Below are 13,344 nucleotides of genomic sequence, written 5' to 3' on the forward strand. Positions count from 1 at the left end.
ACATTTAGGCCCAGGCACCCAGGCAGAGGAGAGAGGTCCCGTAACAGAGAATCTGGCCTTATGTCAGCGCAGAATCTGTATTCATGTCATAGCAGAGAATCAGGCTTCACGTCACCCACCACTGGAACAGGCCACTGTCACACATTTAGGCCCAGGCACCCAGGCAGAGGAGAGAGGTCCCGTAACAGAGAATCTGGCCTTATGTCAGCGCAGAATCTGTATTCATGTCATAGCAGAGAATCAGGCTTCACGTCACCCACCACTGGAACAGGCCACTGTCACATATTTAGGCCCAGGCACCCAGGCAGAGGAGAGAGGTCGCGTAACAGAGAATCTGGCTTCATGTCAGCACAGAATAAGTCTTCATGTCATAGCAGAGAATCAGGCTTCACGTTACCCACCACTGGAACAGGCCACTGTCACACATTTAGGCCCCGGCACCCAGACAGAGGAGAGTGGTCCCGTAACAGAGAATCTGGCCTTATGTCAGCGCAGAATCTGTCTTCATGTCATAGCAGAGAATCAGGCTTCACGTCACCCACCACTGGAACAGGCCACTGTCACACATTTAGGCCCAGGCACCCAGGCAGAGGAGAGAGGTCCCGTAACAGAGAATCTGGCCTTATGTCAGCGCAGAATCTGTAATCATGTCATAGCAGAGAATCAGGCTTCACGTCACCCACCACTGGAACAGGCCACTGTCACACATTTAGGCCCCGGCACCCAGACAGAGGAGAGCGGTCCCGTAACAGAGAATCTGGCCTTATGTCAGCGCAGAATCTGTCTTCATGTCATAGCAGAGAATCAAGCTTCACGTCACCCATCACTGGAACAGGCCACTGTCACACATTTAGGCCCAGGCACCCAGGCAGAGGAGAGAGGTCCCGTAACAGAGAATCTGGCCTTATGTCAGCGCAGAATCTGTATTCATGTCATAGCAGAGAATCAGGCTTCACGTCACCCACCACTGGAACAGGCCACTGTCACACATTTAGGCCCAGGCACCCAGGCAGAGGAGAGAGGTCCCGTAACAGAGAATCTGGCCTTATGTCAGCGCAGAATCTGTATTCATGTCATAGCAGAGAATCAGGCTTCACGTCACCCACCACTGGAACAGGCCACTGTCACATATTTAGGCCCAGGCACCCAGGCAGAGGAGAGAGGTCGCGTAACAGAGAATCTGGCTTCATGTCAGCACAGAATAAGTCTTTATGTCATAGCAGAGAATCAGGCTTCACGTCACCCACCACTGGAACAGGCCACTGTCACACATTTAGGCCCCGGCACCCAGACAGAGGAGAGGTTCATTAAACTTTGGGTTGCCCCGCAATATAATGGTAAAATGAAATTAAAAATAGTATTGAATGAGGAAGTGCCCTGGAGTAGAATAATATATTGTTAAGGGGAGGTAGTTAATATCTAATCTGCACAAGGGATGGACAGGTCCTGTGGGATCCATGCCTGGTTCATTTTTATGAACGTCAGCTTGTCCACATTGGCTGTAGACAGGCGGCTGCGTTTGTCTGTAATGACGCCCCCTGCCGTGCTGAATACACGTTCAGACAAAACGCTGGCCGCCGGGCAGGCCAGCACCTTCAAGGCATAAAAGGCTAGCTCTGGCCACGTGGACAATTTGGAGACCCAGAAGTTGAATGGGGCCGAACCATCAGTCAGTACGTGGAGGGGTGTGCACAGGTACTGTTCCACCATGTTAGTGAAATGTTGCCTCCTGCTAACACGTTCCGTATCAGGTGGTGGTGCAGTTAGCTGTGGAGTGGTGACAAAACTTTTCCACATCTCTGCCATGCTAACCCTGCCCTCAGAGGAGCTGGCCGTGACACAGCTGCGTTGGCGACCTCTTGCTCCTCCTCTGCCTTCGCCTTGGGCTTCCACTGGTTCCCCTGTGACATTTGGGAATGCTCTCAGTAGCGCGTCTACCAACGTGCGCTTGTACTCGCGCATCTTCCTATCACGCTCCAGTGTAGGAAGTAAGGTGGGCACATTGTCTTTGTACCGGGGATCCATCAGGGTGGCAACCCAGTATTCCGCACACGTTAAAATGTGGGCAACTCTGCTGTCGTTGCGCAGGCACTGCAGCATGTAGTCGCTCATGTGTGCCAGGCTGCCCAGAGGTAAGGACAAGCTGTCCTCTGTGGGAGGCGTATCGTCATCGTCCTGTGTTTCCCCCCAGCCACGCACCAGTGATGGGCCCGAGCTGCTTTGGGTGCCACCCCGCTGTGAACATGCTTCATCCTCATCCTCCTCCACCTCCTCCTCATCCTCGTTCTCCTCGTCCTCCAGTAGTGGGCCCTGTCTGGCCACATTTGTACCTGGCCTCTGGTGTTGCAAAAAACCTCCCTCTGAGTCACTTTGAAGAGACTGGCCTGAAAGTGCTAAAAATGACCCCTCTTCCTCCTCTTCCTCCTGGGCCACCTCCTCTTCCATCATCGCCCTAAGTGTTTTCTCAAGGAGACATAGAAGTGGTATTGTAACGCTGATAACGGCGTCATCGCCACTGGCCATGTTGGTGGAGTACTCGAAACAGCGCAACAGGGCACACAGGTCTCGCATGGAGGCCCAGTCATTGGTGGTGAAGTGTGTCTGATCCGCAGTGCGACTGACCCGTGCGTGCTGCAGCTGAAACTCCACTATGGCCTGCTGCTGCTCGCACAGTCTGTCCAGCATATGCAAGGTGGAGTTCCACCTGGTGGGTACGTCGCATATGAGGCGGTGAGCGGGAAGGCCGAAGTTACGCTGTAGCGCAGACAGGCGAGCAGCGGCAGGGTGTGAACGCCGGAAGCACGAACAGACGGCCCGCACTTTATGCAGCAGCTCTGACATGTCGGGGTAGTTGCGAATGAACTCTGCACCACCAAATTCAGCACATGCGCCAGGCAAGGGATGTGCGTCAAACCGGCTAGTCCCAGAGCTGCAACGAGATTTCGCCCATTATCGCACACCACCAGGCCGGGCTTGAGGCTCACCGGCAGCAACCACTCGTCGGTCTGTTGTTCTATACCCCGCCACAACTCCTGTGCGGTGTGGGGCCTGTCCCCCAAACATATGAGTTTCAGAATGGCCTGCTGACGTTTACCCCGTGCTGTGCTGAAGTTGGTGGTGAAGGTGTGTGGCTGACTGGATGAGCAGGTGGAAGAAGAGGAGGAGGAAGCTGAGTAGGAGGAGGAGGAGACAGGAGGCAAAGAATGTTGCCCTGCGATCCTTGGCGGCGGAAGGACGTGCGCCAAACAGCTCTCCGCCTGGGGCCCAGCCGCCACTACATTTACCCAGTGTGCAGTTAGGGAGATATAGCGTCCCTGGCCGTGCTTACTGGTCCACGTATCTGTGGTTAGGTGGACCTTGCCACAGATGGCGTTGCGCAGTGCACACTTGATTTTATCGGACACTTGTTTGTGCAGGGAAGGCACGGCTCTCTTGGAGAAGTAGTGGCGGCTGGGAACAACATACTGTGGGACAGCAAGTGACATGAGCTGTTTGAAGCTGTGTGTGTCCACCAGCCTAAATAACAGCATTTCATAGGCCAGTAGTTTAGAAATGCTGGCATTCAGGGCCAGGGATCGAGGGTGGCTAGGTGGAAATTTACGCTTTCTCTCAAATGTTTGTGAGATGGAGAGCTGAACGCTGCCGTGTGACATGGTTGAGATGCTTGGTGACGCAGGTGGTGGTGTTGGTGGTACATCCCATGTTTGCTGGGCGGCAGCTGCCAACGTTCCTCCAGAGGCGGAGGAAGAGGCCGAGGCGGCGGCAGCAGCAGAAGAGGCAGAGGCAGCAGCAGCAGAAGAGGTAGCAGGGGGAGCCTGAGTGACTTCTTTGTTTTTAAGGTGTTTACTCCACTGCAGTTCATGCTTTGCATGCAGGTGCCTGGTCATGCAGGTTGTGCTAAGGTTCAGAACGTTAATGCCTCGCTTCAGGCTCTGATGGCACAGCGTGCAAACCACTCGGGTCTTGTCGTCAGCACATTGTTTGAAGAAGTGCCATGCCAGGGAACTCCTTGAAGCTGCCTTTGGGGTGCTCGGTCCCAGATGGCGGCGGTCAGTAGCAGGCGGAGTCTCTTGGCGGCGGGTGTTCTGATTTTGCCCACTGCTCCCTCTTTTGCTACGCTGTTGGCTCGGTCTCACCACTGCCTCTTCCTCCGAACTGTGAAAGTCAGTGGCACGACCTTCATTCCATGTGGGGTCTAGGACCTCATCGTCCCCTGCATCGTCTTCCACCCAGTCTTGATCCCTGACCTCCTGTTCAGTCTGCACACTGCAGAAAGACGCAGCAGTTGCCACCTGTGTTTCGTCATCATCAGAGACGTGCTGAGGTGGTATTCCCATGTCCTCATCATCAGGAAAAATAAGTGGTTGTGCGTTAGTGCATTCTATCTCTTCCACCCCTGGGGAAGGGCTAGGTGGATGCCCTTGGGAAACCCTGGCAGCAGAGTCTTCAAACAGCATAAGAGACTGCTGCATAACTTGAGGCTCAGACAGTTTCCCTGATATGCATGGGGGTGATGTGACAGACCGATGGGCTTGGTTTTCATGCGCCATCTGTGCGCTTTCTGCAGAAGACTGGGTGGGAGATAATGTGAACGTGCTGGATCCACTGTCGGCCACCCAATTGACTAATGCCTGCACCTGCTCAGGCCTTACCATCCTTAGAACGGCATTGGGCCCCACCAAATATCGCTGTAAATTCTGCTGGCTACTGGGACCTGAGGTAGTTGGTTCACTAGGACGTGTGGCTGTGGCAGAACGGCCACGTCCTCTCCCAGCACCAGAGGGTCCACTAACACCACCACGACCATGTCCACGTCCGCGTCCCTTATTAGATGTTTTCCTCATTGTTCCCGTTCACCACAATTTTGAGAATGGCAAATTTGGGAATGGTTTTTCAACCCAGAAAAAAAAGTGTGCTTTTACGGTCACTACAAATAACTTGACCAGCTAAAACAGTACAGATTTGGTTAAATAGAGATGTGAGGCCTGTTTTTTTTTGCGCTGTGTGACAGGTATAGGTTTAATCACAGAATCAGACTTCTATCAGCACGCTAGCGTGTGTCTTAGGTTTTTCTGAATGACACTATCACTAGCTTCAATGTAAGATATTCTTTTTGGGATAGATTTCAAGTAGGCCTCAAATACCAGAAACTAGTTATTTTGAGAATGGCAAATTTGGGAATGGTTTTTCAACCCAGAAAAAAAAGTGTGCTTTTACGGTCACTACAAATAACTTGACCAGCTAAAACAGTACAGATTTGGTTAAATAGAGATGTGAGGCCTGTTTTTTTTTGCGCTGTGTGACAGGTATAGGTTTAATCACAGAATCAGATTTCTATCAGCACGCTAGCGTGTGTCTTAGGTTTTTCTGAATGACACTATCACTAGCTTCAATGTAAGATATTCTTTTTGGGATAGATTTCAAGTAGGCCTCAAATACCAGAAACTAGTTATTTTGAGAATGGCAAATTTAGGAATGGTTTTTCAACCCAGAAAAAAAAGTGTGCTTTTACGGTCACTACAAATAACTTGACCAGCTAAAACAGTACAGATTTGGTTAAATAAAGATGTGAGGCCTGTTTTTTTTTGCGCTGTGTGACAGGTATAGGTTTAATCACAGAATCAGATTTCTATCAGCACGCTAGCGTGTGTCTTAGGTTTTTCTGAATGACACTATCAGTACCTTCAATGTAAGATATTCTTTTTGGGATAGATTTCAAGTAGGCCTCAAATACCAGAAACTAGTTATTTTGAGAATGGCAAATTTGGGAATGGTTTTTCAACCCAGAAAAAAAAAGTGTGCTTTTACGGTCACTTCAAATAACTTGACCAGCTAAAACAGTGCAGATTTGGTTGAATAGAGATGTGAGACCTGTTTTTTTTTGCGCTGTGTGACAGGTATAGGTTTAATCACAGAATCAGACTTCTATCAGCACGCTAGCGTGTGTCTTAGGTTTTTCTGAATAACACTATCAGTACCTTCAATGTAAGATATTCTTTTTGGGATAGATTTCAAGTAGGCCTCAAATACCAGAAACGAGTTATTTTGAGAATGGCAAATTTGGGAATGGTTTTTCAACCCAGAAAAAAAAGTGTGCTTTTACGGTCACTACAAATAACTTGACCAGCTAAAACAGTACAGATTTGGTTAAATAGAGATGTGAGGCCTGTTTTTTTTTGCGCTGTGTGACAGGTATGGGTTTAATCACAGAATCAGATTTCTATCAGCACGCTAGCGTGTGTCTTAGGTTTTTCTGAATGACACTATCACTAGCTTCAATGTAAGATATTATTTTTGGGATAGATTTCAAGTAGGCCTCAAATACCAGAAACTAGTTATTTTGAGAATGGCAAATTTGGGAATGGTTTTTCAACCCAGAAAAAAAAGTGTGCTTTTACGGTCACTACAAATAACTTGACCAGCTAAAACAGTACAGATTTGGTTGAATAGAAATGTCAGGTCTATTTTTTAGGCGCTGGGTGACAGGCTCAACTTGCCCTGATGTAATATATGGCCAAAAAATAACCACACTGTTGATGGTTAAATGCACTTGGGTGACACAGGCTCAGCCTGCACCAGATGTAGTATATGGCCAAAAAATAATCAGACTGTCGATGGTTAAATGCACTTCGGTGACACAGGCTCAGCCTGCAGCTGATGTAGTATATGGCCAAAAAATAACCAGACTGTTGATGGTTAAATGCACTTCGGTGACACAGGCTCAGCCTGCAGCTGATGTAGGATGTAGCACAAAATAACCACACTATCGATGGTTAAATACACTTGGTGATAGCTTGTGCTGGCGCACCACAAGTTACAAAATGGCCGCCGATCACCCCAGAAAAAAAGTGATCTAAAAACGCTCTGGGCAGCCTCAAAAAAGTGAGCAAGTCAATAATAGCACTTCAATGATCCACAGCTGCAGATCGATCACAGAATGAAGTCTTTTGGAGGAGTTAATCTGCCTAATCTCGCCCTAACGTCGCAGCTGCAACCTCTCCCTATACTGATCATAGCAGAGTGACGTGCGGCGCTGCGTGACTCCAGCTTAAATAGAGGCTGGGTCACATGCTGCACTGGCCAATCACAGCCATGCCAATAGTAGGCATGGCTGTGATGGCCTCTTGGGGCAAGTAGTATGACGCTTGTTGATTGGCTGCTTTGCAGCCTTTCAAAAAGCGCCAAGAAAGCGCCGAACACCGAACCCGAACCCGGACTTTTACGAAAATGTTCGGGTTCGGGTCCGTGCCACGGACACCCCTATACAGTTCGGGTTCGCTCATCCCTAGTGCTCACTAACACAGATTTAGACAGATTTGTGAACAATATTTGAGAGTAATGGGTCTTTTGTGTATGTAGAAAATGTTTCAGATCTTTGAGTTCAGCTCATGCAAAATGGGAGCAAAACCAAAAGTGTTGCGTTTATATTTTTGTTCAGTATATATATATATATATATATATATATATATAAAAAATTATTTAAGCTGTATTTTTTGTCATATGGCATTTTTGTGACTAAATCCCTTTTATCCCTCCAGGCCATTTTTCAGAAAAGACGAGAAAACGGGGCATGGCAAGGGCTGGGAAAGGGCTTGTCTGTCACATTTATCTTTATTCATGGCAGTGAATAAAGACAGAAATCTACAGCAGCTAGGAGGCTTTCGTAGATTTTAAACTGCCGCACGGCGTGCCAGAGGATGGGACAAATCTATGAGAGGCGTGCACAGGGGAAATCAAGACCACTTTGAAAAATGTTGGTCTTGATAAATAATTCCCTATAGCTATATGCCAATAAAATCGCAGACAGAAAAAATTTGGATACACCACCTTTAATTGCAGATTTATAAAGAATGTCTAATTTTACATAAGCATGTTTGGTTTGGGAAACATCCTCCTTGTACCAACCCCGAATACTACTCCTCTGATGAGACCTTGTTTGTGGATGCAAATAAGGGGGGACATGGTGTCATGACCTCCCACTATTTACATGTGCAAGTATTATATCAGTTTGGATGATGGATCAATGGTCAGTCTCGTGGAAGACATGTCAGTTGCTGCGCACTCACGTAAGTGGCAGCAAAGAAGCCGGACCTACATCTAAAAAGAAGAATGGAGGAAATGCTTAAACAATTGATTACAAAAGCTGAATCTTACGGTGGAGAAGCTTGGCTCAGACGATGCCTACAGGAAGATTTCGCAGGCGAAGATCAGGATCCACGATCTATTCATCCGGTCTGCACTGCATCTTCATCTAGGAGCGCAGAGCCGGCACCTAGAAGTGACATCATTGCGGCGCACACTCACAGCGATACTCCGGCTTCTCCTCCGCCTACAAAAAGGACCAGAAAGGAAAAAAGCAGTTATTCCCCTTCCCAATTAGCTGTAAAACACAGAAATACCAATTTTACTGCTTTTAAAGCTTGAGGAGCAGAGAGAAGAAACAAAATACTCACCAACGGTCTCCATCTCCAACAACCAGGACATCTTTATCTGTCAATCAAGTCAGAGCACCTAGCAACACACAGGATAGTGAGAATTACATTACACCAACGCCAATTAGTGACTACATCTTGCAGAACACTAATCAATCAGACATAATTATTTGAATGCTGACACCTTTTGTAATGATAAGGTTCAGTTATTCAAAGATTTCATTTCTTTTATTTTTCAAAATGAAAACACTCAAAATACAAATTCTGTCTGGTCCTCACCAGGCAGTGGTTCAGTTTTGGAGTGTCCTAATGTAATGTTTAAACACAAACAAACCTGACAATAATTGTACTACGGGAAAATTGGGATTTCAGAATGACAAATGTTTAATCCTATCTTTGGAGGCTAACTGTGGGATAAAAGAAACATCGTTAAAAAAAACTATGCCATGCCAGATTTCCTCACTGGGATTCCATTTGTCGCTTCAAACAAAAGACAAAATTTTGAAAAGAGAATACATTGACATTTTTTCTCTCCTCCCCTCTTCAAAAGAAACAGTAAAATTAGACAAAAAAGAAGAGGAAGAGAGAAAAAGAAACCAACAAAAAACTTTTTTAAACTGGCTTCAAGCATTTTGCATATATGCAGCAGTAATGGGTGAGAAACATCCGAGTAGATTATTTCATCATTTAGAATCATTTCAAATGTTTTCCCTTGCCCTTCAAAAGTTTGGAAGTCAATTTGGAATTGATGAGCAGTTTAGTTTGTAATGCACTCCGCATGGAATAAGTGGAGTACATTCTGCTCAGTCAATAATTTCAAGGAGCAAGATAATAATAATTTTCAAGTTATCCTTTTTATTGCAAATCTTTTCAAAATAGATTATATTCAAACATTTTTATCCAGCATCTCTTTTTTCAAAAAAATTCTTAATACCCCCCCGTTTACGTCCAATTTCCGGTTTAAACAAATAATCAAAGGATCAAAAAGACTTAACCCTGAAAAAACTAGAACCAGAACATTATCTTTAGAATTTTTCCAGAAATTTGTTGAATACTTATCAGCCATTTGCTCATCTCCTTATGGGATGTGCCTATTTAAAGTGCCCTTTCTACTTTCTTTTTTCGGTGCACTTCGCATCAGTGAATTTACAGCTGCGAATAGAACAACAAAAGCACCATTACTAATTAACGACTTATTAATTTATCCAAAAAGAATCAAAATTTTCTCAAAAAGATCCAAAACCGACCAACAAAGTAATGGAACTTGGTTTAGTCTGAATAAAATTCATTCCTCCACAATATGCCCTGTTCAGGCATTAAAAGATTGGTTAATTACCAGGTCTAAATTACGAGGCCCACTTTTCATGCACACAGATAGTTCCCCTTTAACTAAGTTCTGTCACGGCCATGGCTATGACCGTGACTCCTGAACCGCATGCGGTTGTCAGCGGTTTTCTTTGGTGTTCAATCACAGGTGAGGGCTGTGGTATTTGCCTCACCTGTGGTTGCCGCTGGCAACAGTGTGTATGTGGCAGCGTAGCAGGCTGAGCTGTGCCATTGCAGCTCGCTACGTTGTGCATGCGGTTTTGAGTTATGTGTGTATGTGTGCACTTCCTTTTTATGTTATTGTGTGCACGTCTCCTTTAAGTGGTGTTTTCCCTTCCCTGGTGTTGGAAGGGTTAATCTCCTTCCTAGTGTGTGTGTGCTCTGGGTGTGTCCGACTGTGGGGTGTGGCTTCTTGGCCTATAAAGCCTCACTGCTTTTGCAGGCCTGCAGGTTGCTTCAGCCATGCTTAGCTGAGAGCAGCCTCATGTCTTTATTACCTGCCAGTAAGAGCCACCCCTGTGGTCATAACCATAATGTCGCTTTAAGTTATTTCTAGTTATGTGTGATGTCCGTGTGATGTTTTATATGTGATTTTGTGCAGCTATGGATCTGGGTCCCTGTGTGGGGATGCGTTTGTGATCTGCACCCTGCTAACACAGGGATCCAGTCAGCAAGGCTGTGGCAGGTAGGTGGAACTCTTTGTTCACCTGCCATATCCATAGAGCTGTTTATGTCTCCCCTTTTCCTGCAGCTTGGCCGTTGAGACTCCTGCTCCTCCGTGTCTAGGAGGAGTGGGCTTGTCTTACTCAGCTCCTAGGTGAGGGTCATCTTGAGGGCTAGCAGGGACTTTTAGGTTCCGGAGCATGGGCCCTCCTACCATCAAGGTTGGCTCATGTAGCTAGGAGCCAGGGTCAGGTTAGGGATGCGTTTAGGAGGTGACCTGCTCCCTAATCCTGTCTTCATGGCCAAGCAGCCGTAACATCACCGGGCTTCACACGGCTGAGGATTTCCCCCATCCTCAGCCGTGACAGTATGACCACAGTCGCTTCTTACGTGGCGCTCCCTCGAAAGAGGGTAAAGCATGCACTGCTGTCTACGGATGGGGTGCATGCGCGTTCTCCGGAGGGAGAGCGTTATGGGGCTTTCACCATTTACGGCGCGGTGAGTGGCATTCCCAGCTCACCGTTGTCCGTGTTGGTGTCCCCTTTTTGTTTGTCTTTCCCCTCCCCCCCTCCCATTGTTTCTTATGCCTCACCAACTTTCCCCTTTTGTTGTTGGGAGGGGCTTTGAGGGGTGGGAGTATGCATCCCTCGAAAGAGGGTGAAGCATGTACCGCCCTCTGCGGAAGGGTTACATGCGCGCTCTTCGGAGGGAGAGCGTTCTGGGGGTTTCGCCTCTGACGGCGCGGTGAGTGGCGTTTCCCCGCCTTCCCTTCACCGTTGCCTCGTTTGGCGTCCCCCTGATTTTATAGCACTAGGGTGTTTGTTTGGTGTGCGAGTTGCACACCTTCGAAAGAGGGTGCAGCATGCAGTGCCATATCCTTGTGGCCTGCATGCGCGTTCTCCGGAGGGAGAGCGTTCCTGGGGGTTCTCCGTTAACGGCACGGTTGGTGGCTTATTCCCCGCCACCTTACCTTCCGTGTCCGTGTTGGGGATCCCTCGTCCCTCTCCATGTTCCCATCTCTGGTCGTCTGCTGGCAGCACTCCGTAAGTGGTCCGGCTGCGTGCTGGTTAGGAGTGTCTGCTGGCAGCGACTGGAGTGGGGACGTGAGTGGAGAGTCCCCTCGTCCACTCTCAGTGGTTCCATTTCCGTGTCGCTGGTGCGGGCTGCAGGCCTCGTCGGACTGGCTGTGTTGTGTGCTGGGAGAGGATGCAGCTGACAGCGACTTTCTGGGAACCATGTCCTGAGAGTGGACGTCCCCTTCTCTCATCCCCTTGTGTGAGTCCCTCACGTGTCTTTTTTTTGGTGGGGGGGCTTTGAGGGGTGGGAGTGTCACGGCCATGGCTATGACCGTGACTCCTGAACCGCATGCGGTTGTCAGCGGTTTTCTTTGGTGTTCAATCACAGGTGAGGGCTGTGGTATTTGCCTCACCTGTGGTTGCCGCTGGCAACAGTGTGTATGTGGCAGCGTAGCAGGCTGAGCTGTGCCATTGCAGCTCGCTACGTTGTGCATGCGGTTTTGAGTTGTGTGTATGTGTGCACTTCCTTTTTATGTTATTGTGTGCACGTCTCCTTTAAGTGGTGTTTTCCCTTCCCTGGTGTTGGAAGGGTTAATCTCCTTCCTAGTGTGTGTGTGCTCTGGGTGTGTCCGACTGTGGGGTGTGGCTTCTTGGCCTATAAAGCCTCACTGCTTTTGCAGGCCTGCAGGTTGCTTCAGCCATGCTTAGCTGAGAGCAGCCTCATGTCTTTATTACCTGCCAGTAAGAGCCACCCCTGTGGTCATAACCATAATATCGCTTTAAGTTATTTCTAGTTATGTGTGATGTCCGTGTGATGTTTTATATGTGATTTTGTGCAGCTATGGATCTGGGTCCCTGTGTGGGGATGCGTTTGTGATCTGCACCCTGCTAACACAGGGATCCAGTCAGCAAGGCTGTGGCAGGTAGGTGGAACTCTTTGTTCACCTGCCATATCCATAGAGCTGTTTATGTCTCCCCTTTTCCTGCAGCTTGGCCGTTGAGACTCCTGCTCCTCCGTGTCTAGGGGGAGTGGGCTTGTCTTACTCAGCTCCTAGGTGAGGGTCATCTTGAGGGCTAGCAGGGACTTTTAGGTTCCGGAGCATGAGTCCTCCTACCATCAAGGTTGGCTCATGTAGCTAGGAGCCAGGGTCAGGTTAGGGATGCGTTTAGGAGGTGACCTGCTCCCTAATCCTGTCTGCATGGCCAAGCAGCCGTAACATCACCGGGCTGCACACGGCTGAGGATTTCCCCCATCCTCAGCCGTGACAAGTTCCAATTCAATTTCATACTGTCTAAATATAAAAAAGATTTTTCAGCATCAAAAGTTTGGCCTGTATCTAATTGCTAATTTTACATGTTGGTTACAATGATATGGGCAAAATTAGCACACATGTAATTCATAAATGAATTAAAAAACACACTATTTAAAATTCAAATAATCTATTAATAACACTGTCTCTCAAGAAATCACCTGTATATTATTAACTCACTATTTATATAAGCCTTCATTAAAATGTTATTAAAAAATACATCAGATTATTATACATCAAGTGTACATTAATTGTTGACCCAGGTATAAATCATGCGGAGCTCACGCATAAAAAATAAAAAATATAAAAATGGCCAAACAGTTTAATATTACTGTGTTTTTGGATGGTATCTTGTTTAATGGATATTATTGTCCATGTATAAATGATAGCAGCGGCTTAGCTGCAGCTCATCCCATATATCAATTTATATCTGTGCATATGGGTTTTATTCGGTGCACTGGCTGGCACTCCTACGGCATTAATTTGGATATTAGTGGCAGAGTTAACAGTGTACATGCGCTGTGTCTCTGTACTGTTTAATATGTATTCACAATTAGCCGGATGGGTTTGTTTGGTTACTCACGACCACGTTGTTTT

Source organism: Bufo bufo, chromosome 4 (genome assembly GCF_905171765.1).
Source record: "Bufo bufo chromosome 4, aBufBuf1.1, whole genome shotgun sequence".
In the NCBI taxonomy this organism is placed as follows: Eukaryota; Metazoa; Chordata; class Amphibia; order Anura; family Bufonidae; genus Bufo; species Bufo bufo.